At 36.7% G+C, this 24,637-nt stretch overlaps 1 long non-coding RNA gene across 3 annotated transcripts; it reads right to left on the reverse strand.

The window, feature by feature from the left end:
- Window positions 1-18,751: 18,751 nt before the first annotated feature.
- Window positions 18,752-22,495, reverse strand: LOC113302639. Of its 3 annotated transcripts, none has more exons than XR_003336990.1 (5): window positions 22,194-22,495; window positions 21,048-21,610; window positions 20,068-20,248; window positions 19,451-19,551; window positions 18,752-19,302 (listed from the first exon to the last, which is right to left on the reverse strand). It is a non-coding gene; the product is annotated as an uncharacterized LOC113302639 (long non-coding RNA). The 3 variants fall into 3 exon arrangements; XR_003336989.1 differs by having other exon boundaries at window positions 20,501-21,610; XR_003336988.1 differs by having other exon boundaries at window positions 20,068-21,610.
- Between the last annotated feature and the right edge of the window lie 2,142 nt (window positions 22,496-24,637).

The raw sequence follows: 24,637 nt of genomic DNA on the forward strand, positions 1-24,637 counted from the left end.
CTTGTTGGTCGTATCCACTTGACCGTTTCTTTTTGGGTAGATTGGTGTTGACTTGTTCTCCTGGATGTTGTAGGCGTAAAATAACATGTCTATGTTTTCGCTTTGTAATTGTTTACCATTTTCAGAGACTATTGCGGCTGGTATCCCAAACCTGAATATGATTTGTTCGAAGAGAAATTTTAAGACGTCTTTGTCTCGATTCCTTGCCAAGGGTGTAGACTCTACCCACTTAGTGAAGTAGTCAGTGGCTACGGTGAAGTATTTTCTTTTCAGTGTGCCCTCTACTAAGGGTCCTACTATATCAACCCCCCATTTTACAAATTTCCAAGGGATAATAACTAAGTTGAGCTTCATTACCGGTGCTTTTATCTTCTTGGCGAAGCATTGGCATTCTTCACAATTCTTAGCCATGTTGTTTGAATCTTCATCCATGCTAGGCCAATAGTATCCTTGCATCTTTGCTTTAACCACCAACGACCTTCTTCCGCTGTGATTTCCAGCGTCACCGTAGTGTATGTCGTTAAGTATTCTTTTTCATTTTATTTTTGAGAGGCAGCGCATTAGTGGTCCGAGAAATGACTTTTTGTAGAGTATTCCATCTCAAAGATGATAGGTGGATGCTTTAGCAATAGTCTTCCTTGATTCCTTTATGTCCGCTGGTAAGTTGCCTTCTTCCAGGTATTGGTGGATTGTAAAAAAGCGGGGGTCTAACAACCTCACCCAATATTTCGCTTAGCAATCTGTATAAACTAACTCTAATATACTTTTAAGAGAATAAACTAGACAGTCAGACTCAATCTTAATAAGAAGTATATCAAAGAGTTATATCTCAATTTCTCGATTCAATCCTCACTCAAACAAATAGAAATCTGCGAGCCTGATTGAATACAAGAGAAATAACCTGAACAGTACCAAAGACCAATGTTCAAGGGTCAACCAATTTCAATCAACAACCAAAGGTTGGATTTACCAATTGATCGATTCAACTCACAACCTGTAATCTTTCAATTATATAACAAAATATAATGCGGAAAAGAAATAACACAGACACCAGAAGTTCTGTTAACGAGGAAACCGCAAATGCAGAAAAACCCCGGGACCTAGTCCAGATTGAACACCACACTGTATTAAGCCGCTACGGATACTATCCTACCACAAACTAACTTCGGTATGGACTGTAGTTGAACCCCAATCAATCTCACACTGATTAAAGGTACAGTTGCGCTCCTTACGTCTCTGATCCCGGCACCTCACAATAATCTTAATCGATTAGCGAAACAAGATATTGTGGAATCACAAACGATGAGACGAAGGTGTTTGTGACTATTTTTCTATCTTTCCTATTGGAGATATAAATCTTAAGCCAATCTTACGATTGTACTCAATCACGATAGAAACAACAAGATCAGATCACGCAATTACGGAGAAAATAGTTGGGTCTGGCTTCACAATCCCAATGAAGTCGTTAACCTACAGGGTCTCGGGAGAAACCTAAGGTTAAAGGAGAATTGAATCCAGCTTATACAACTAGTATCATACATGAGGTGTGGAGATTAGGTTTCCCAGTTGCTAGAGTTCTCTTTTATATACATTTCAAATCAGGTTTGCACTCTAAGTTAATATTCACCGTTAGATGAAAACCTGATTAGATTCAAGCTAATATATTTTAACCGTTAGATCGATCTTATCTTGTTATACACAAATGAAATGTAACTTCATTTAGGTTTGAGTAACCGTACCTAAACGTGTACACTTAGTTGGTTCAACAGTAGTTAACCAATGGTTAGTCATATGAGCACTTTCATATCAACCTTATTCATCTTCACCATAACTAGCTCAAATGACTCAAATGAACTAGTTAGAGAGTTGTTCAATTGCTTAGATCTCATAGAAGTATACAAGACAGAATTGAAGCAAAATCGGTTTCGATTCAATCGAATAGATTCATGAACATTATAGCCACGGTTTGCAAAGATTACATTCCTTAATATATAAATGTTTTAGTTCATGAAAAAACCGATTTTAGAAAGTAACCTACCTAAGTATGCAAACAGGTACGCGTACTTAAGTAACCGGATTGAGTTTGGTTTCACTTTCAAACTCCAGTACAAATTCACGGACGTGAAATTTCCGTTAGTACACATATGGGTACGCATACTCTCTCGGATTTCCAACAACCGCCAGTACACGTACGGGTATGCATACTTTGGGTTCCCGATTTTGGACTTTTACACAAATGTGAAAACACACCATGTTTATATCCAAAGATGGTTACATGTTCTAAACTCTCATTTCAATCATTGAAACTTTCTTAGAGGATGCTATATAGTTGTTATTCACAAACTATTTTTCTTCAAAGCGATTTTGAAGTTATTGAAATAATCAACATGACTTTCGTCACGAGTAAAGATGAACTTGACCAAAACGAAAGCTTACCAACACATATTTCGATAAATAGATAAGCGAGATAAACTCGGCTCGAAATAGCAAATGTGTATAATCGAAGTCTATATAGCAATACGACTTTTGTCTCAAGATAGGAGATAGAAGAGATAAAACTTTAAGTGATAGATAAGTTCAAGTCTCCACATACCTTTTTGTCGATGAATTTCCACCAGTTCCTTGAGTAGTTCTTCGTCTTTGCATGATGAATGTCGTGGAGTCTAGAGCTCAACTACACTTACTATCCTAGCCCAAGACTTAGCTATAAGTATACTAGGAATCAATACTTATAGTTTTTGAAAATAAACTTGACAAACAAGTTTGAGATAGCAACGCTTGCGAGTTCGACCGAGCAGTGCTCTAACAATCTACCCCTTTGTCAATTTTAGTGAAAAAACTATTAATACATATTGAATACAAAATAAATAAACTTTGTATCTTCTCATCCAAATGCTTGATCTCCTTGGTTCTTCAACATTACTCGAAATCTTCGTCACTTCCAAGTACTCCAATGATTCCAAAGGTATTCAATTCAGCATCATCGTTGTTGAAGATCCGTAGCCATAACAATGAGAAACAATAACTCTCAATCATTGTTATACAATATCATAGTATTATTACACATCATCAAAGTTCAATTGTATCAAAACTTTGACAACAATACTATGGTGATATGTATCACTCCCCTTAGTCAATACTCCATCTCACATGAAAACCACTCCCCCTTACATAATGATCCGAAAACCATATGTATTTGTAGTGTGAACTAAACATTAATTCTCCCCTTTTTTGTCAATAAAATTGGCAAAGGTGCGAAAACTAGTGGGATCCTAATGAAATTTCCATAGAGACATTTCATGACCAAAATAAAGCACATATCAACTTTTTAGATGCAATCATATAGACGAAACTAAATGCATTCATCAAGGAGTTTATAAAGATACAAGATAACCCCTATAATATTCCACAACTGCACTCCCCACAAAGATTTGGCAATTAAGCACAAATTCAATTAAGAACTATACCCCATAAAATGTCATTCCCGAGAGAACAACAAGAGCGACCTTACTTTCACAAGAAAGAAAGGATTTCTTTGGACATTAAAAAATCACATGAAACTTGAATTTGTTTCCAAAAATCTCAATTAAATTAACCACAAGGGTACCTATGATTAATTTAATCGGAAATGCTCAAATAAGAGAACTTATGGAGCCGCACAGTATATACATAAAAAATATAGATCAGGGAATGGAGCCGCACAGTATATACATAAAAAATATAGATCAGGGAAGATCAATACTGCGGAATAAACAAAGATTCATTCTATTCTTCATCACTATTTGCACAATGACATATAATAGACTTAATATTTGTAAACAAAATCTCATCCTATCTTCCATCAATATTTTCGTAATGACATAATAGGCTTAATTTTTTTTTTGTCAAAAGTTCATTCAATCTTTTATCAATACTTTCATATCGACATATGAAAGACTTAACTTTTGACCACGTATGGGACAATCATAGTTCACGGACGCAAATACATATATCCCGTAACAAGTTGTAATATATAAAATCATAAAGATTAATACTGCGAAATCATCTTCCAAATAAACTTTAGAATTTAAATAAATAAATCTAAAAACATTGCAAGATGAAAATCGTTGGACATAGCTATGTATACTCACAAATAATGGCTTCCAAACCCTAGTTATCCTTCTTAAAACACAAGAATAAGTTCTCATAAGAAGTTTCCTAGACAAAATCAAAACAGACTCTAAAGCCAAAACTTGATAAAGCACGAAAAACTAATCACCATCTTCATCATCGGAGATAATAAGAGTGGCTTGAATCTTATCCATGTCATCCTTGATTTCTGGGAACTTGGTAGCAGTCACAAGTAATTGTTCTTGCACATACCTGACCTTGGCACTAATCTTACCAACACCTTTAAAATTCCATTTAGCTTTTGAACTCATTTCAGGGCCTTCGGAGATGGGATTTCTATTATTGCTCTAACTCTTTCGGGGTCCACCTCTATCTCCATTTTGGTCACCAAGTAGCCTAAGAACTTTCATGAGGTTACTCTGAACGTGCATTTTTATGGATTTACTTTCATGTGGCAGATCCTCATAGCTTCGAATATCTCCTTTAGGACCACCAGATGGTTCTTTGCCTGCTTTCTTTTGACGAGCATTTCTTCTACGTAAACTTCCAATATCTTGCCTATCCATTTCTTGAAGATTTTATCCACTAATCGCTAGTAGGTTTCCCCCGCGTTATTCAGTCCGAAAGGCATCCTTGTGTAACAATATAAGCCGCGCGGGGTGAAGAACGTAGTGTGCTCCTGATCTTCTTCTGCAAGTGCAATCTGGTTGTACCCAGAATAGTCGTCCATGAAGGATAGCCTTCGATGACCTTCAGTCGCGCTGACTAGTTAGTCAATGTTAGGCAGCGGGTAGCTATCCTTAGGGCAGGCTTTGTTAATATTGCTGAAATCGATGCAGATGCGCACCCTTCCATTCTTCTTAGGTACTATCACCACGTTAGATACCTAAGTGGGATATTTGGCTACCCTGATGAATCTTGCTTTTAGGAGCTTTTGTAACTCTTTTTCTACTGCTTCTTGGTAAATTTCCGCTACTTTGTGAAAAAGCGTGGGTCTAACAATACCACCCAATATTTCACTTAGCAATCTGTATGGACTAACTCCAATATACTTTGCTAGAGAATCAACTAGACAGTCAGACTCAATCTAGACTAAAGTATATCGAGGTTTTAATATCTCTCTCTTGTTTTGATTTACTCGAGCTAATAGAAATCAGCGAGTCTTTAATCAAACACAAGGAATAACTTGGATGGTACCAAAGACCAATATCCAAGGATCAATCAATGGAAATCAACAACCAAAGTTTGGATTACTCTAATTGATGATCTAACGGACAACCTGTATTATTTCAATTATAAAGATAAAACAATATAACGCGGAAATTGAAATAACACAGACACCAGAAATTTTGTTAACGAGGAAACCGCAAATACATAAAAACCCCGGGACCTAGTCCAGATTGAACACACACTATATTAAGCTGCTACAGACACTAGCCTACTCCAAGCTAACTTCAGACTGGACTGTAGTTGAACCCCAATGAATATCACACTGATCCAAGGTACAGTTATGCTCCTACGCCTCTGATCCCAGCAGGATACTGAGCACTTGATTCCCTTAGATGATCTCACCCACAACTAAGAGTTGCTACGATCCAAAATCGCAGGCTTTGACAATAAACAAATCTGTCTCACACAGACAAGTCTATCAAAGGATCAATCTGTCTCCCACAGATAAACCCTAAAGGTTTTGTTTCGTCTTTTGATAATAATCAAGGTGAACAGGGACCAATTGACAATTTGGTCTTATATTCCCGAAGAATAGCCTAGATTAATCAATCACTTCACAACAATCTTAATCGTATGGTAGCGAAACAAGATATTGCGGAATCACAAACGATGAGACGAAGACGTTTGTGATTGCTTTTTTTTATCTTGCCTATCGGAGATATCAATCTCAAGCCAATCAATTTGATTCTACTCGTACAATAGAAGATGCAAGATTAGATCACAAAACTACGATAAAAGTAGTATCGGTCTGGCTTCACAATCCCAATGAAGTCTTTAAGTCGTTAACCCGGTTTGAGAAAAGAAAACCAGAGGTTAAAGGAGAATCGACTCTAGTATGCAAACTAGTATCACACGTAAGGTGTGGGGATTAGTTTTGCACAATACTAGATATCTCCTTTATATAGTCTTTCAAATCATGGTTTTGCCTTGGTAACAAATCAAACAATATCCACCGTTAGATGAAAACCTGATTTAGATTCAAGCTAATATTTCTTAACCGTTAGATCGAAAACTTAGTTTGTTACACACACTTGACAATGCACACTTCTAGGTTTGTTAACCGTACCCAAACGTATGCACTTGTTGGTTCAATAATAGTTAACCAAAAGGTTAGCCATATGAGCATTTCATGTCAACCATGTTCTTCTTCACCATAACTAGTTCAAATGACTTCAAATGAACTAGTTAGAGAGTTGTTCAATTGCAAGGAAATCTCATGTACTACACAAGAAACAATTGAAGCAAAGATGATTTGATTCACTTGAATCGGTTCATGAACTTTTATAGCCACGGTTTGCATACTGCATTCCTTAGTCTTTTTAAGTTTAAGTTCATAAATCATCTTCAGATATATAACCTTTCTCAAGTTCGCATACTAGATTCGCGGACTTAAGCAACCGGTAGAGTTTACAAACTCCAGCAGAAAATCTCGGCAAAGACCTTCCGCCGGTTCCTTGAGTAGTTCTTCTTCTTGTATGATGAATCGCCATGAAGTACTTGAGCTCAACTACACTTTCTATCCTAGTCCGAGACTTAGATATAATAGACTAGAAATCAAGACTTATATTTTTGATCACTAACATTGACAAACATGCTTGAGATAGCAACGCATGCGAGTTCGACCGAGCAATGCTCTAACAATCTCCCTCTTTTTCAATTTTAGTGACAAAACTATAAATACATATGGAATACAAAAAATATAAAGAAACTTTAGTATCTCCTATTCCACATGTCTAATCTTCAACATTCCTCGAAATCTTCGTCACTTCCAAGTACTCCAATGATCCCAAAGGTTGTAAGTTTAGTATCACCGTTGTTGAAGATCCGTAGCTATAACAATGAGAAAGCATTGGTCTCGATCATTGTTATACAATGTCAAAGTATTATTACACAGTGTCATAGTATTATTACACAGTGTGAAAGTTCAATTGTATCACAACTTCAACGATAATACTATGGTGATATGTATCACTCCCCCTTAGTCAATACTCCATCTCACATGGAAACTACTCCCCCTTACACAATGATCCGAAAACCATATGTATGTGTAGTGTGAACTACATATTAATTCTCCCCCCTTTTGTCAATAAAATTGGCAAAGGTACAAGAACAGGATCATAATGAAATTTCCGTAAGAGACATTTCATGACTAAAATAAAATGCATACCATCTAATTTAGATGCAATCATATAGCCGAAGCTAATAGCATTCATCAAGAAGTTTAAAGATACAAGATAACCCGTCTAATATTCCAGAGACGCACTCCCCTCAAGATATTACCATTAAACACAAGTTCAAACGAACTCTCCCCCATTTGATGTCATTCCCGAAAGAACAACAAGAGCGACCTTAATTTCAAAAGAAAAGAAAGATTTTATTGGACACCAAAAACCATGAGAATGATTTTCTATATCTAAAAACTCAATTAAATTAATCACAAGTAAACCCATGATTAATTTAATCGGAATACTAAATCAAATTAAACACAAAAAAGTGATCAACTTAATTGATTATGCTCGACACAAGAGAACTTACGGAGCATATGACTAACATAACCATTAGAAAATGAATAGGATTTTCGTTCATATACTCAACATAAGAAGAATCTTACGGAGTATGAAGATACTCAACTAGATTAATTACAAGTGAACCCGTAATTAATCTAATTGGAATACACAGGCAAACTAATTACAAAAGTAATTAATTCAATTGTCATTTTTTATGCTCAACATAAAAAGACTTATGGAGCAATAACCAAATAACCAAACAAGATGGTTAATTTAGTTTAAAAATTCTCAACATAAAGTACCTTAAGGAATAATCAACAAAGCTAATCAAAAATTAATCAACTTGGTTGTATCGTGCTCAACGTAAGACACATTACGAAGCCTCACAGTAATACATAAAAAATGGATCAGGGATGATCAATACTGCGGAATACACAAGGATTCATTCTATCTTCAATCACTATTTGCATAACAATATTAATAGAAATAATCCTTGAAAACAAAAGATTTTAACCTATCTTCCATCAAAGAATTGACAATATAGTCTTAACTTTTTTATTTGTCAAAAGTCTATTCATTCTTTTACCAGTACGTGAATATCGATCACAAACGACTTTACTTTTGACAGTATATGGGAACTTCAAGTTCACGGACGTAAACATACATATCCCATCACAAATTGCAATATAAAAAATTATATATATTAATACTGCAAAAACATCATCCTCCAAATATTTTTAGAATTTAATACCATTAGACCTAAAAAAAAAAAAGATGAAACATAATAGTTATGTGTAGTCACAATCATTGCTATTCAAGCACTAGTTATTCTTCCAACTAAATCAAAAAGAAGACATACTAGGCAACAATGTCTTTGAGAAATTCCTTATCATTCCCGAACTCCTTGTCGTCAACATCCATTGGAATATAAGGTTCATGGAGGAAGGAGTCAATACCAACGAACCATCTTGGCTGATGATGTCGAACCAGGGCCTTCTGAATTTCCAAAGATCTTAAAACGCAAGCCTTTATTTCACTAATATCCTTTCTTACTTCCTTCAACTCATCAAGAACATCGGAAAACTTCTGAGAGTTAGAAGGGACAACCCTTGGCTTTCTTATATTCCTCCTCTTTCTTTTCAAGGAAGGAGTTACTGGAGATTTTTCTTTTTCCTTGATTGATGGCTTAACAATCATATTGACATCTTTTCCATCCAAAGACATGGTGCTTGGAGAACAGTTATAAACAACTGGTTTTTGTGAGTGGAATTCACAATCTCATCAAGCAGTATTAAGATATAAAGGATATCAGAGAGGAAAAAGGAATGTAGGATTAGCAACCTTTAAACAGGTTCATGGACGCCCAACTCTAAACCCTATAAAGAGTAGAGTTATCGATAATAACCCTTTACTTTATTTGATAGACAGGAAAAAAAAATCAAAAAACTTTTCCTAAAGCCTGGGCAGTACACAATCTTATCTTTTTTAATCAGGCACATGAGACAAGATTTGTCAAACAACACAATCAATTTGTGTTGTAGTGAACAACAATTTATCCACCTTTTTCCTCTAGAGAGGAACCCTCAGACTTTTGTCTATCAATGCAATTTGACCATACCTTCTTCTCTAATGGTCTTATTTTGTCTTTGGAAACCAACTTCTCAGACGAAGATAAAATTCTACATACCTCTGCAGTCTTCTGAGCAAGTTTAAGCTTCCTTGTCAATCGATTTTCTCTTCGTTGAAGTTTTTTGGCGTGCCTCACTTGATGTTTGTACTTGTAACATATTGATTGTTCATGACCTTTCTGAGAACAAAACGAGCACGTCAAACTTGGATAGTATTCAGGCATCTGTAGTGTGAACGCAGCTAGACACATAGTAGATCCTGAAACATTACAACCAGAGTTTCCAAAGGATGGGTCAATTGATTCTTCCAGCTTGATTGGATTCTCCTCTTCACCGGAACCATCAAGGTTGATATATGTATTGCTACAACCATCAAAATCAATGTTTTCACATAGAAGACCGACACTTGATTTTCTGTCTTCATCAGAATCACAGATCTCAGACATCTCATCAAGGGTTACAGCAAGACCTTTGTTCCCAGTGTATTTTATACGATTTGGGCACTCGTTTTCAAAATGACCAAAACCTTTACACTTAAAGCACTGTGGAATATCCTCGTCATCAGCCTCGTCAGCATCCCTGTTTTTAGGAGGAGAGCGATTCTGAGGTTTATCTGATGACCTAGGTTTGTCTCTTGAAAACCGTTTACTTCTCTTCAATAGAAGATCCCGAAACTGTCTTGTGATCAAGGAGACTGATTTGTCAAGATCTTCATCCGAAAAATCATCCTCAGACCGGTCATCCTTAGAGACATAAACACTTTTACCTTTATAAAGTAATTTAGTGTTCTTCTGTGCTTTAAAGGAAACATCCTTTCCGATTTTGGATGTTTGCTCATGATCAAAGATCTTTAGCTTTCCAACCAATGTATTTTCTGGAAAGCTTATCAAGGTTTTTTCCCTCAACGATGGCATGCTTCTTAGACTCATATATAAATGGCAGCGATCTGAGAAATTTCATCACAATGTCCTTTTCAGGAATAGTCTTACCCAATGCAAAAGAAGCATTAACAATTTCAGACACTCTGTGCTTAAACTCATCAAATGTATCTTCATCTGCCTTACGAAGGTTCTCCCAATCAGAATTAAGATTTTGAAGTCTAGCTTCCTTTTCACTGGAGTTACCTTCAAATACGGTTTCTAAGATATCCCAAGCGTCTTTAGACCTTGTGCAATTTGACACATGGTGCTGAAGATTTGGGGTAATGGCATGTATGATTGCATTCAAACCGTCGGAATTTTTCTTTGCAACAAGTATCTCGGCAGGACTGTATTCACCAATATTCTTGGGAACGTTTACATCTCCATCTGCCACAACGGGAGCAACATATCCATTAACAACATATACCCATGATTGAAAATCACGTGCTTGGAGAAAAGCTCGCATAAAAATTTTCCACCATAAGTAATTAGATCCATCGAAGACTGGTGGTACGTAAATAGAGATAGCACCTCTGTCCATAGAGTCAAATCGCTACAAACACAGACTTGTAAGGTCTTGAACGTGTTTGCCTGCTCTGATACCAATTGAAAAGGCGGGGGTCTAACAACACCACCCAATATTTCGCTTAGAAATCTGTATGTACTAACTCCAATATACCTTGCTAGAGAATCAACTAGACAATCAGACTCAATCTAGACTAAAGTATATTGAGGAGTTAATATCCCTCTCTTGTTTTGATTTACTCGATCTAATAGAAATCAGCGAGTCTTTAATCAAACACAAGGAATAACTTGGATGGTTCCAAAGACCAATATCCAATGATCAATCAATGACAATCAACAACCAAAGGTTGGATTACTCTAATTGATGATCTAACGCACAACCTGTATTATTTCAATTATAAAGATAAAACAATATAATGCGGAAATTGAAATAACACAGACACCAGAAATTTTGTTAACGAGGAAACCGCAAATGCAGAAAAACCATGGGAACTAGTCCAGATTGAACACACACTGTATTAAGCCGCTATAGACACTAGCCTACTCCAAGCTAACTTCGTACTGGACTGTAGTTGAACCCCAAACAATCTCCCACTGATCCAAGGTAAAATTATGCTCCTACGCCTCTGATCCAGCAGGATACTGCGCACTTGATTCCCTTAGATGATCTCACCCACAACTAAGAGTTGCTACGATCCAAAATCGTAGGCTTTGACAATAAACAAATCTGTCTCACACAGACAAGTCTATCAAAGTATCAATATGTCTCCCACAGATAAAACCTAAAGGTTTTGTTCCGTCTTTTGATAATAATCAAGGTGAACAGGAACCAATTGATAATCTGGTCTTATATTCCCGAAGAACAGCCTAGATTAATCAATCACCTCACAACAATCTTAATCGTATGGTAGCGAAACAAGATGTTGCGGAATCACAAACGATGAGACGAAGGCGTTTGTGATTACTTTTTATATCTTGCCTATCGGAGATATCAATCTCCAGCCAATCAAGCTAATTGTACTCGTACGATAGAAGATGCAAGATCATATCACACAACTACGATAAAAGTAGTATCGGTCTGGCTTCACAATCCCAATGAAGTCTTTAAGTAGTTAACCCGGTTTGAGAAAAGAAAACCAGAGGTTAAAGGAGAATCGACTCTAGTATGCAAACTAGTATCACATGTAAGGTGTGGGGATTAGTTTTGCACAATACTAGATGTCTCCTTTATATAGTCTTTCAAATTAGGGTTTTGCCTTGGTCACAAATCAAACAATATCCACCGTTAGATGAAAACCTGATTTAGATTCAAGCTAATATTTCTTAACCGTTAGATCGAAAACTTAGCTTGTTACACACACTTGACAATGCACACTTCTAGGTTTGTTAACCGTACCCAAACGTATGCACTTGTTGGTTCAATAATAGTTAACCAAAAGGTTAGCCATATGAGCATTTCATGTCAACCATGTTCTTCTTCACCATAACTAGTTCAAATGACTTCAAATGAACTAGTTAGAGAGTTGTTCAATTGCAAGGAAATCTTATGTACTACACAAGACACAATTGAAGCAAAGATGATTTGATTCACTTGAATCGGTTCATGAACTTTTATAGCCACGGTTTGCATACTGCATTCCTTAGTCTTTTTAAGTTTAAGTTCAGAAATCATCTTCAGATATATAACCTTTCTCAAGTTCGCAGACTAGGTTCGCGGACTTAAGCAACCGGTAGAGTTTACAAACTCCAGTAGAAAATATCGGCAAAGACCTTCCGCCGGTTCGCGGACTGGGTTCGCGGACGCAGATAGTTCGTCAACTCCAGCAGAATTTCTCAGGATGAGAAGTTCGGCAGTTCGCGGACTTGGAAACAATCCATTCTTCCGGTTTCTCTTAATCAACAAAGTTCACAAACTTTGTTTCAAGGAATAGGACTTATACATAAATGTGTTTCCACAACAATATTTATGTCCACCATTGGTTATGTAATCTAAACTCTCATTTCTATCATTGAAATATTCTTAGAGGACGTTATATAGTTTTTATTCACAAACCATTTCTCGTCAAAGCAATTTTCAAAGTGATTGAAACATATCATGACATTCGTCACTAGATAAAGATGAAATTGATTGAAGCGAAAAGCTTACCAATATATATTTCGAGATATAGATAGGCGAGGTATACTCAGCTCGAAATACCAAATGTGTATAATCCAAGTCTATATATATAGCATACGACTTCTTGTCTCAAAGAGTATGAGATAGAGTAGATAGACTTTTGAGTGACAGATAAGTTCAAGTCTTCAGATACCTTTTTGTCGAGAAGTTCCACCGGTTCCTTGAGTAGTTCTTCTTCTTGTATGATGAATCGCCATGAAGTCCTTGTGCTCAACTACACTTTCTATCATAGTCCGAAACTTATCTATAATAGACTAGAAATCAAGAGTTATAGTTTTAATCACTAACGTTGACAAACATGCTTGAGATAGCAACGCATGCGAGTTCGACTGAGCAATGCTCTAACACTTTTCAAATGTGCTGCTTAAATGGCGTGGCCTCTGGTTTTATCCGAAGGTGGTGTGAGACAACCTCCGGATCAATTCCTGGCATATCTTCCATTGACCATAAGATTTCTACGTATTCTTTGAGTAATTTTTGCAACTGCACTTCCTCGTCTTCTTCCAATAATGTTCCGACGGTGATCATCTTCGGTTCATCTTCCGATCCGACGTTGATTTTCTTCGTTGCTTCTATTGGTAAGAAGGTCAACTTTTGAGGCTTCGGACGAGTGTTTTTCCCTAATTCTCATTTGACGGAGGTATCCACTGCTGGGGTAGTTGAGGTACTTGGTACCTGTGCTGGGGAAGCTTCAGGTGCTACGGTGTTTACATCCTTTGTTTCTTTGGATTCTTCCCTTCTTCGCTTTCGCGAACTTTGATATGCTGCCGCCCTTTTTTCATTGAGTCTGACCCATCTAGGTTACACAATCTTGCGTCTTGTTGATCTCCTTTGATTTTCATTTCACCCATGGGTGTTTGGAAGCTAAGATATTGATGGTAAGTCGAAGTGTTCCTCTCAGGCGATGCACCTATAGTATTCTCATTATTACATTGTAAGGCGAGGGTGCCTCCACTATACAGAATCTTGTGTTTATTAACATTTGGTCCCGCACGTACTCGCAGAACAATTTTTCCCTTTGGTTTGGAGACCGCTCTGTTGAAGCCGAACTAATCCACTTGATCGTCTTTTAAATCCATGCATTGGAATGGTTCATAAAATAACACATTCAAAGAGCTGCTCCTGTCAATGAAGACCTTTGTAACATTCCATCCATGGATAGGAATGGTAATTACAAGCGGATCATTGTGCATTTCAACTTCTGGATTGATATCCTTTGTCAAGAAGGTTAATGGTTTATCCATCCATTCTTCCCAGGTGCTAGTTGGCGGTCCACATATAGCTTAGTTACACAACATTCAATATTCATCGTTAGATGAAATCCTGATTTAAGATTCAAGCTAAGTTTGCTTAAAACTAAATCAATACTCTCCACCGTTAGATGGTCTTAGCTTGTTACACACAAATGAAATATACCTTCATTTAGATATGGGTAATCGTACCTAAACGTGTATATTGAGTTGGCTCGATAACAGTTAATCGAAGTTAGCCATATGAACACTTTTGTTTTGACCACATTCATCTAACACATTTAGATCAACTATGATGATCAATCAATCATTAAAGATAATCAAATGAATCTAATTGTGTGTTTCAAATAGAGTTGTTCAATTGTTCACTATCTCATAGAAATATATATGAACCAATTGGAACAAAATCGGATTGATTCGTAATCGTACAAAGTACTTATACAATAATAAATTCATGAACATTAAGCCACGGTTTGCAAAGATTGCATTCCTTAATTTATAAACGTATTTGTTCATGAGTATGAAAAATATACTTAACCGATTTTAGAACTTTAACCACTAAGTTTGCAAACCAGTACGCAAACTATAGCTTCCGGAATTTGGTCTTGTCCAGCCGTTTGCAAACGAGTATGCAAAAAGCCGTCCCGGACCTAACTCAGGTAGAACCGTTCGCATACTAGGTATGCGAACAAGGTTCCCGGACCTGAATCATACCAAAATAGTTTGCATACTACGTACACATACTGTGATGTATCCAGACAAAGGTTGATTGTTCTAAACTCTCATTTTAATCACTGAAACATCCTTAGAATACAACAATGGTTGTCTAGCACAAACCATTAGCTTATAAGTAATTTTCAAGTTATCGAATGATTAATACGAAGCTTTCCAAGTCGACATCAAATGATTGTCTCACATAAATCATGTAAGATGTTTCAAGGAAATTTTCACATGATCATCTTATGACTTATTATTTAGTTTCCAACAAATAAATTGTTCCAACTAAACTCGTCATGAATAATGATGAATGTAGCTAAACCAAAAAGCTTCCAACACATATTTTGAGAAATAGATAAGTGAGTTAAACTCAGCTCGAAATATCAAATGTGTATAATATAAAATTCTATATAGCTATACAACTTAGTCTCATTAGGAAATAAAATTGAATAAACTTCTGAGTGATAGATAATTTTTAGTCTCCACATATCTTTTGTTGATGAAGTTCCTCCAAGCTCTTCTCAGTAGATCTTTGTCTTCAATCGATGGACGTCGTGAAGTCTAAAGCTCAACTACATATTCTATCATAATCCATGACATAGCTATAAGTAGACCAGAAATCAAGACTTATAGTTTTGATTAACTAAAACTGACAACCAAGCTTGAGATAGCAACGCTTGCGAGTTCAACCGAGCAGTGCTCTACCAATCTCCCTCTTTGTCAATTTTAGTGACAAAACTATCAATACATATGGATTACAAAATCTCTCAAAAGAGTAGAGATTTTGAGGAGTTCTGGGGAGTTTATAGTGTATTTTTGCCTCCTACAAATCTTTCAAAAGAGTAGAGATTTTGGGAGAGTCTCTCAAACTCCCTACACTCAAAACACCAAATTCTCTCAAACTCCCTATAGTCTCTTACACTCCCTCAAAATTCCCAAGATTCAAAATGCATTAAACTCCCCCCAACTCACCCGTGGACTACCCCTCCTTTTAGTGTATTCATCAAGGAGTTTATTAGGATACAAGATAACTCCTACAATATTCCACAGCCGTACTCCCCACAAAAATTTGACAATTAAACACAAGTTCAATGAAGAACTCTCCCCCATAATATGTCATTCCCGAAAGAACAACAAGAGCGACCTTACTTTTACAAGAAAATAAGGATTTATTTGGACGCAATTTGTTAATGTCCAAATATCATCGATTAAACTAATTATAAAAACTGAAAATGCTCAACATAAGAAAACTTACGGAGCCATGCAGTACTTTCACATAAAATTGGATTAGGGAAAGATCAATACTGCGGAATATTTCAAAAGTTTATTCTGTCTTTTATCAATATTTGCATAAAGACGTAATAGACTTAACTTTTGAACATATATGAGATAGTCATAGTTCACGGTCGTAAACACACATATCCCATAAAATATTTTTTTTTTCAATATATAAAACCAATACAGATTAGTATTGCAAAATCATTTTCCAAATAACTTAGAATTTAAATAAATAAATCTAAAAACATTGAAAGATGAAAATTGTTGGCAATAGCTATGTGTAATCACAATATTTGCTATTCCAAACCCTAATTATCCTTCTTAAACACAAGAATAAATTCTCATAAGAAGTTTCCTAGACAAACTAAAATCAACTCCTAAAACCATACTAAAAGACTTAGACATAATCAGCAACCAGAGATCGAACAAGAGCAAGTTCATCAGTTGCTTTCTTCAGTACAGTTTTCAGAAAGACAAGGTTCTTTGTTGCTATTCAAGTTGATCACGAACAACCCCAAAATCTCGAAGAAGATTTCCAACCAATTGAGATGACATCTGAACATGTTGATTGTCTTCAAGATCGCATGCATAAAAACAGGTTATGATGAAACGATCTTTAAGAAACTCAATCACCTTTCCATCTTCAAGTTTGTCTTCCTTTTTGCATCCATCCATCGTGCAGTTCATGATATCACAAGAGAATTATTGAAGTTACAGAACTTATATATATCTAAGAAGGAAAAAAATCTTATATATATATATATATATGTGTGTGTGTGTGTGTGTGTGTTTATCATAGGGACAAAACCCTAGAGTTACATATCATATTTTTCAAACACGCCGGTGTTGGAACCATCCATTCGGATATGGAACCGGTGCACGAACCGTTCGTCGTTATGAACCAAAATTCAGAACCAAGGAACCAATGAAGCCTATTTTAGAAGCATGTTTTGATAAAATATCAAAAAAAAAGTTCTTAACTTATGACAGAATATCTTAGCTAAATTAAATTTAGAGCACAAGATATTTGTTGATAAACGACAAATCAACTGTCTTAAAGAAAAGACAAAAAGAAACTTTTCGGAGCAAGCAACAAAGAGTATTATCTCAAGAGTTATTGATCATTTATATTACCAAGTGTAATAATTAACCGGAGCAAGGCTCAACGGTAAGATGATCATTATTTTATTTAAAAAAAAAACAAACAGATACAATAAAGACCATTTTGACAAGGATGAAGATATCTTCTTGAGAATCATGTGCATCCTCACACGGTCTCAAAGTAAGTAGTCAAGTTGTAATATGATGAGCATTTTTCTCATCAAGGGTGTTGACATTCTCTCATTTTCTTTCTTAAACAACATCAGAGAAGTCAATAGAGTTAGTCTTAAGGAAATCATTAAAAGGAGGACAAGAGATACCTGATGCTGCTGCCTTCCTTGCCTTCTTAATGCTGCGCTTGAGTCTATTTATACTGGTCTTGAGCTCCGAAACACGATTATTGATATGAATATATTCAGGAACGGTTGACACTTTTGATCTAAAACGTTCTTCAACCATGAAAAGAGCGTCTAAAAATTTTTTCTTTCGCAAAATTTCTTTTCTACTTATTGGATTATCAAAATAGCCTCCTGTCCTTATAACATTATTCCTTCTATAAAAAGGTTTTGTGTTATATTTACAAGCAAGAATTGGCTCATGACAGCACTTTTCTTGCCTGAAAGTTGGACATTTAAAACCAGTAATATGAGAAACAAGTTTGATTACTTCCTTAGACATCCATATAAGAATGTTATGAAGTTTTTCATTCCGCAAACGAAAATGACATCTCCTTTCAATGTGACATTTGTTTCCGCAATAGTAACACTTGAATGGAATGTTATTATTTGTTTTCATATGAGCTGTCATTGGAGGTTGACTTCCCTTGTTCTTTGAAACTTCTGCTGCTGAAGGTAAATTTTCACTTTGGCCATCAGTGAGATTTCTCTGCTGGAAATTGCTATTAGAAACAACAAAAACAATCTTACTACTACTTGGAGCGTCTATTCCTCCATAGCCCAAACCTCGTGTATCACGATGTTTTATACAAGCTCCCAGCATAGTGGACAATTTTGTTGAGCTAACGTTAAACTTATTCAAGTTTTCTTCCAGCAGTTTGACTTTCTTGTGAGCAGCAGTTAGGTCAGCCTCCAATTATTTTTCTCGAGAGAAAAGCATTTTCTCTGTCATTAAAACAACTTTGTTGAGAGCTACATTTTGCTTCCGATTCTGCAAATTCTTCTTTCAACACAAAGAGATTTCGACGAAGATTTTCACATTCAGAATTCTTTGAACGCACATCTTCATCACAATCTTTAAAAAGGGATTGTAAGAGATTACCAGATTTTTGGCCCGTGCTACGCACCGGGCGGGTCCGCAAACGATACACCATGTTTTTAGTTTGATGCTCCACAGTTTTATATGATTACTAGCAAATTTCAATCCTTACAAATCAATAAATTTTTATATATACATTCAGCCTTATCTTTATTGTTGCTTGATTTCTTCCTTGTTCCGGCTGCAATGCAACATGCCTGCAAAGCCAGCTCAACCACTGACCATAACTCAACTCTTCTTTCAATCATATCCTTTCAGCACTAACAACTACAAATCCTCATTATAAAACTCAACTCCATCTAAACATCTTCTCTTCCAGATTTAATGTACGGTCATTCATCTACGTATTGGGCATCCTTTTCTTTTAACCATGATATGGTGTGATGTGGCTTCGCCTCGCCCCGTCATGCATTTATGATTTGGTGTGGCGAGGCGGATCCCGATGCATTTTTGATTTGGTGTCGGACAGCTTCGCCTCTACCCGTCGCAATGTAACATTAACATTTTCTTCCAAACATGCCAATTGTTATATGGTTCGTTAACATTTTTTGTGCTTTTCCTCTCCCCGTTGTAATGCATTTTTACCTGTGGATGTTGAATAAATGAACCTCCTTTAGTCTAAAGCAGGGAACTCGACAACTTGACACAATGTGTGCAAACAACATGGCCAAGTACTTCACAAATTGGTGTTTTGGTTCGGGCATATTGAAAAATCTTATAAAGTCCTGATTACCTGATAGACTCCCAGTGTGTGTTTAAACCCCGCAGCACAGTCTACAAAGTAATACTCCCATGTTCTGATGAACTTTTCGCCATCATAGTGCAATAATTTCCCTGAAAATCCATAATTATGAACACGATAAGGTACTAAGACCAACTGGAAGGTATAATGGGCTTTAGTGCAGATAAGAACCGAAACATCACAGATACTAATACAATGAAATTATTCCTCGAACGAATTAGAGCTTCATAATAATGATTTCCTATATTTTCAATGTGCTCCACACTGCATTCGAAAGTTTTTAACCATAGAATCCGCAAAATCTTATAGAGTCCTGATTACCTGATTAACACTGCATTCGAAAGCACTTAGCTCGTGCTACATATAAACTTATTTTTTGTAGTCATTGTTTCTACTTATTTTCAAGATAGAATGCACCCGTCATTATTGGTTCAAATGATACAAATACGAAAATACGTTTCCATCTACAAATGATTCGTAAACCTTCAGGTCTGTTACAACTAAATAAGTACCTTGAATGCAACATGGTATTCGGTATTGTTTGCGACTTAAAGATCACAACTACTTTACAGAACCAAGAATTAAAAAAGTTGAAATTTTGGGCGTACCCATTGCGAGTCCAATATCTGCTTCATGAGACGTTGTAGCGTCATTTGAACCATCGCCACCCACAACAGCGACTTCACCAAACGGGAGAGTAATATCAGTCAGAATCCACATTCTGCTGCAATTGGCTTTGCATTGGTTATGCTGCCTCCTGTAACCATCCTCATCATGATCCCGACAACCCTACAGATTGCAACAGATTCCTTGTCACCATGACGAACATGATCTTTAATACCAATTGCCTATGCAAGGATTTAAAACAATCTTCATGCTTATTTAATAAGATTATGCCTAAATAGAAACAATACACCTATAATCAATTTCAGAAGAAAGTGAGCATTTATACTAATTTAGCTTCTAAATTTCTTTCATTTAGTAACAATGATGCGTACAAACCAAAAGAACGTGATGTGTGCTTAAAGGTTATAGAATGACCTAGGGCTGCACATGGGACGGGACGGTACGGGTTTTTGCCTGGCTCAGTACCTGTACCTTCCTATGGTCGGTACTTGTACCTTGTACTTGTACCTGTACCCCATGAAGTACGGGACGGGACCTGTACCTGTTTAAATCGGGACGGGACGGGACGGAACCGGTTCTTTACCTGTAGCATATGTAAAAAAAAAAAAAAACACTTCTAGATGCAAAGCATAGTCCTCAACTAAAATATCTATGGTCACGTTTATAGATGCAATAAGTTATAAAGTATAGATCTGTGGAGTTTTTAACTGAGCTGTCTAAGACGAAGAAGAAAACTCAACTCTGTCGTGATAAAATGCAAATCTCTACGTGAACTGTAAGTCGTAGTACAGGGTTCAGATTGGCTGCTAAGAATATTTAACAAGTGCACATGCAAAAGGAAATTCTCATGTCAGGTTTTTATTTGATGCAAAATGAGAGCAAAAGCAAACACTATTAAGCAGGTTGCTTTCTGATTAAAAGGCAAAGTTCAAAGTGCAATAGTTCTGAGAAAATACTTCACATGATTAGCAATGTGAAAGAACTTTATGGACAGTTTATTTCAAGAATAGTCGCCCAAACATTATTGCTGTTAAAAGTCGACCCCTCGATCGAATTGTTAAAACCTCCAAAATAACTACCGCAGCAATTTCTCCCATGCTGCCCTCGAGAGCATGTATAGTGTTCTCTTGGATTTTCTAGCTTTAATTTTAAAACAACAACTTCTATTCTGGTAATGCAACAGTACCCGAGTATCAACGGATTCAAATCCTCGGTACTACGGGACGGGAAGGGAATAGCCTAGAACCGTTACTTGTACCTACTCTAGACACGGTATCTATTTTTGGTATTTGTATCTGTCCCATCTGGCTGCGGTTCCGGGACGGTACCGGTACGGTTCCACGGGACGGGACGGTTCCTGTGCAGCCCTAGAATGACCAACCTTAACTTCTGTATATGAGCTTTTCCAACTTAAGAGGACTTTCTAGAAGGGTGCTTCAGATTTCTTGATGTTGTTCCCCTCTATCTTCACCTAACAACTGGCCAAATACAGTAGCTCTCATTTGATCCACTGGTTTTGAATACCTACAATTCACAGTAAATACACACCATTCACTCCATAAATCATATTTAGCAAAAGAGCAGAAAACAATAAAGCATAGATATTAAATTTTAATGATATTATATTGAATTAACAGCAACACAATTGCATAGCCTGAATCGTAGCCAAAATCCGACTTTAATACCCTTAGTTTGGGATTTTGAGTTCCAGTCCCCCATCCGTAACTTCCTCAACATTTATGTCTATTCAAGAAAAAAATGCTGAAAATAGCTGGTGGGCGTAAATGGGATTTTTCATAGAAGAGTATTAGTGCAGAACACAAAACATTTGGAAACATAATTTTAGATTGTTACAGCGCCTCCCAAAGTTATATAGTCTCTCATCCTAAATGGCAAAAAGTATATCTAGGAAGATATCAAGCCATATACTCAATATCTTCATCAAATTACTGCAGTAACACCAAAAAACTGACATCACAAATGAAAATTTTAAATCAAACATTTGAGATCTTAATTATATAGTCAAAGAAACATGGTGAATGCATGACTAATGACTTGGACATTCCAAGAAGTAGATTTAGAAAAACAATTAATCAAGAAGCATTACCTTAACATCTTGATAGGCAAGCGAAACCAAGTATAAATTAGGGTTTTAACTCAATTCTCTGGTTTATTCCAGAAATCAAAACAACCCTGCATCATAATCCCTTACAACAAACCTAAACCCCGGCCCATAAAATAAACAATTCCAAACTCAGACTAAAATATAACCAAAAATTAGGATTAAGATTTTAGGTTGGGACTGTGAAGTAAGTAGACTGCCAAAAGAAGAGTAAATATGTGGTGGTATGCGTGGTGGTGCTCTTTCTGAAGAGAAAACGGATTAAAGTGAGAAGTTGGTTGTTAATTGAAAACAACAAACTGATTTTAGAATAATACACCTTGGACATTTTTCAAACTACACCAAAATATCAATTATAAATGTAGGTGTAAATAATCCACATTTCCAGGTGGAGCGATCCTAGACAATGGTGTACCGATAAAAAAAAAGATGCGAGGCACCGTATCACCTTCTTCTAAGCTTGGCACGAGTAAAGAGACATCAAAAGAATCCGTGAAGCTAACACGTGTAAAGATAAAGCTCGGATGTGATGGAAGAGACGTCTGTCGGACGATAGGGTAATAAATGCTCTGACAAAGCAATCGAGAAGATACGAAGAATCTAGTCAAAGCAGGACTCGCGGCTAATAACATCGGGCTAGGATAAATGGCGACATCGACCACGCTTTACTAGACGACCAATATCGGGTAGAAGAACATCGGGAGACAACTTCACCAAGCTCGGCTCAACATCTCGGGAAGGACGTCACTCATCACCCGAGATTAACATCAAAGAAGATATACTGTGAATCACACTGTAACCTGGATGTATCAACATGTTGGCTATAAATAGGGAGCCTTGTAGAGAGCTAAGACCAAGTAATTCAGTGAGGGAGAGAGAACACTAAGAGCTTTGTAGAGTGAATAGAGAGCTTGTTGATGAGAAACACCATCTTGTAACCTTGAATCAAGTAATAAGATCATCCTTTCACCCCCGTGGACGTAGATAATCGTACCGAACCACGTATATATTGTGTTCATGTTCATCTCCTGCTTATTTGCTTAAGTTGTGTTTTCTTGAGATTCATTGGATATAGTAGTAGGATTCTCCACATCTACATTCTGGCGCCGACTAAGGGGATCGTATAACATCTTCGGATACCTTGAAATCAGTCGCCAAAAGGGAGAAATCCGAAGCTCCTAAATCACCTTGAGTGTTAGTTGAAGATAAAGGAAAACTCTTTTGGTTAGACAAGTCAGTCGACGAGATTTATAGATTGTTATTTTTTCCTTTATATAAACTATCGATTGTTCTTTATTCTTTGCGTCAAAACTTCTTGAAATGATCATAAACAAAATCTCTCTTTTAATTGTGACTTTGAGTTTTGTTTGATAACGATGGTTCCCTTCCATTCTCATTCTTTCACTACGGCGAGTTGTTAGAAAGATTCAAAAGCTCCCAAAATAACATCTTTGATGTTTGGTTGTAGCTAAAATGAAACTTCATCTCGTTGGTTGTTTTTCGTTTTAGAGCAATAAGGACTGCTAAGATATCAAACACGACGTTAGCACCGGTAAAACCGTCTCAAAATCGTTGAGTTAGGGTTACCAAAATTATGGCTAGAAAGGATCTGATGAGCACTTCGGTGACGATATCACTTTGATCCCATCATAAGAGCCTTACAACGTAGCTATAAAACCTAAGAGAATCCCAAGGTAAAGCAATCCTTGAGGAACTCTAAGGAAAATTCATAAGGAAGAGTAGAGAAAACTTTACTCCGGCAACTTTTGTGGGTGGTGATACCGGAAAAACAATGGAGGGATTTCACCACATCAAAACTTTGCGAAGAAAAAAACTTTCCGATTGATTGCACGGGAAGTTAATGATTTCTAGTACAAGGAATGTTAGGACAAATAGTGATTAATGCATGGTGAGGGTACCGAAAGCGACATAGCAAGGCACTTTTATAAAAGTTGTCCTATTAGTCAAAACCGCCTAATTTGTTGAGTTCATCATGTCAAACTAGAAAGAAATTGTACTTGGTTGGGTCTTTTCTGAATATCAGAACTGTTGCTTCTTGTACTTCATCCGTAAAACTTTTTCGAAAACAGTTCAAAGGGAGGTGTTGCATGTTTTGATGACGTAGGTAGAGACGAATCTCGGAGAAGAAAGTGTTCCCGAGCTGATGGCCAACACTTCAGGGACAGGCAGGATCCTGAGAAACCGAACAGTAGCAGGAACAAGTGCGCAGGAAGGAGTGACTGATTCCCGACAGCATAGCAACCAACAACACCAGCAGGAAGAATCCCGAGCACCAGGTGGAGGAATGTCCACTGTCAACGAGGAAGTTGACCTGGGCAGAGACAACTCTCCTCCCCGAGAAGATTGCGCATCAACCCGAGCCAAGGGAGACCAGAGAATATGGTGGATGGAATGACTGCATCAGACAC

This window comes from Papaver somniferum, chromosome 8 (genome assembly GCF_003573695.1).
Source record: "Papaver somniferum cultivar HN1 chromosome 8, ASM357369v1, whole genome shotgun sequence".
In the NCBI taxonomy this organism is placed as follows: Eukaryota; Viridiplantae; Streptophyta; class Magnoliopsida; order Ranunculales; family Papaveraceae; genus Papaver; species Papaver somniferum.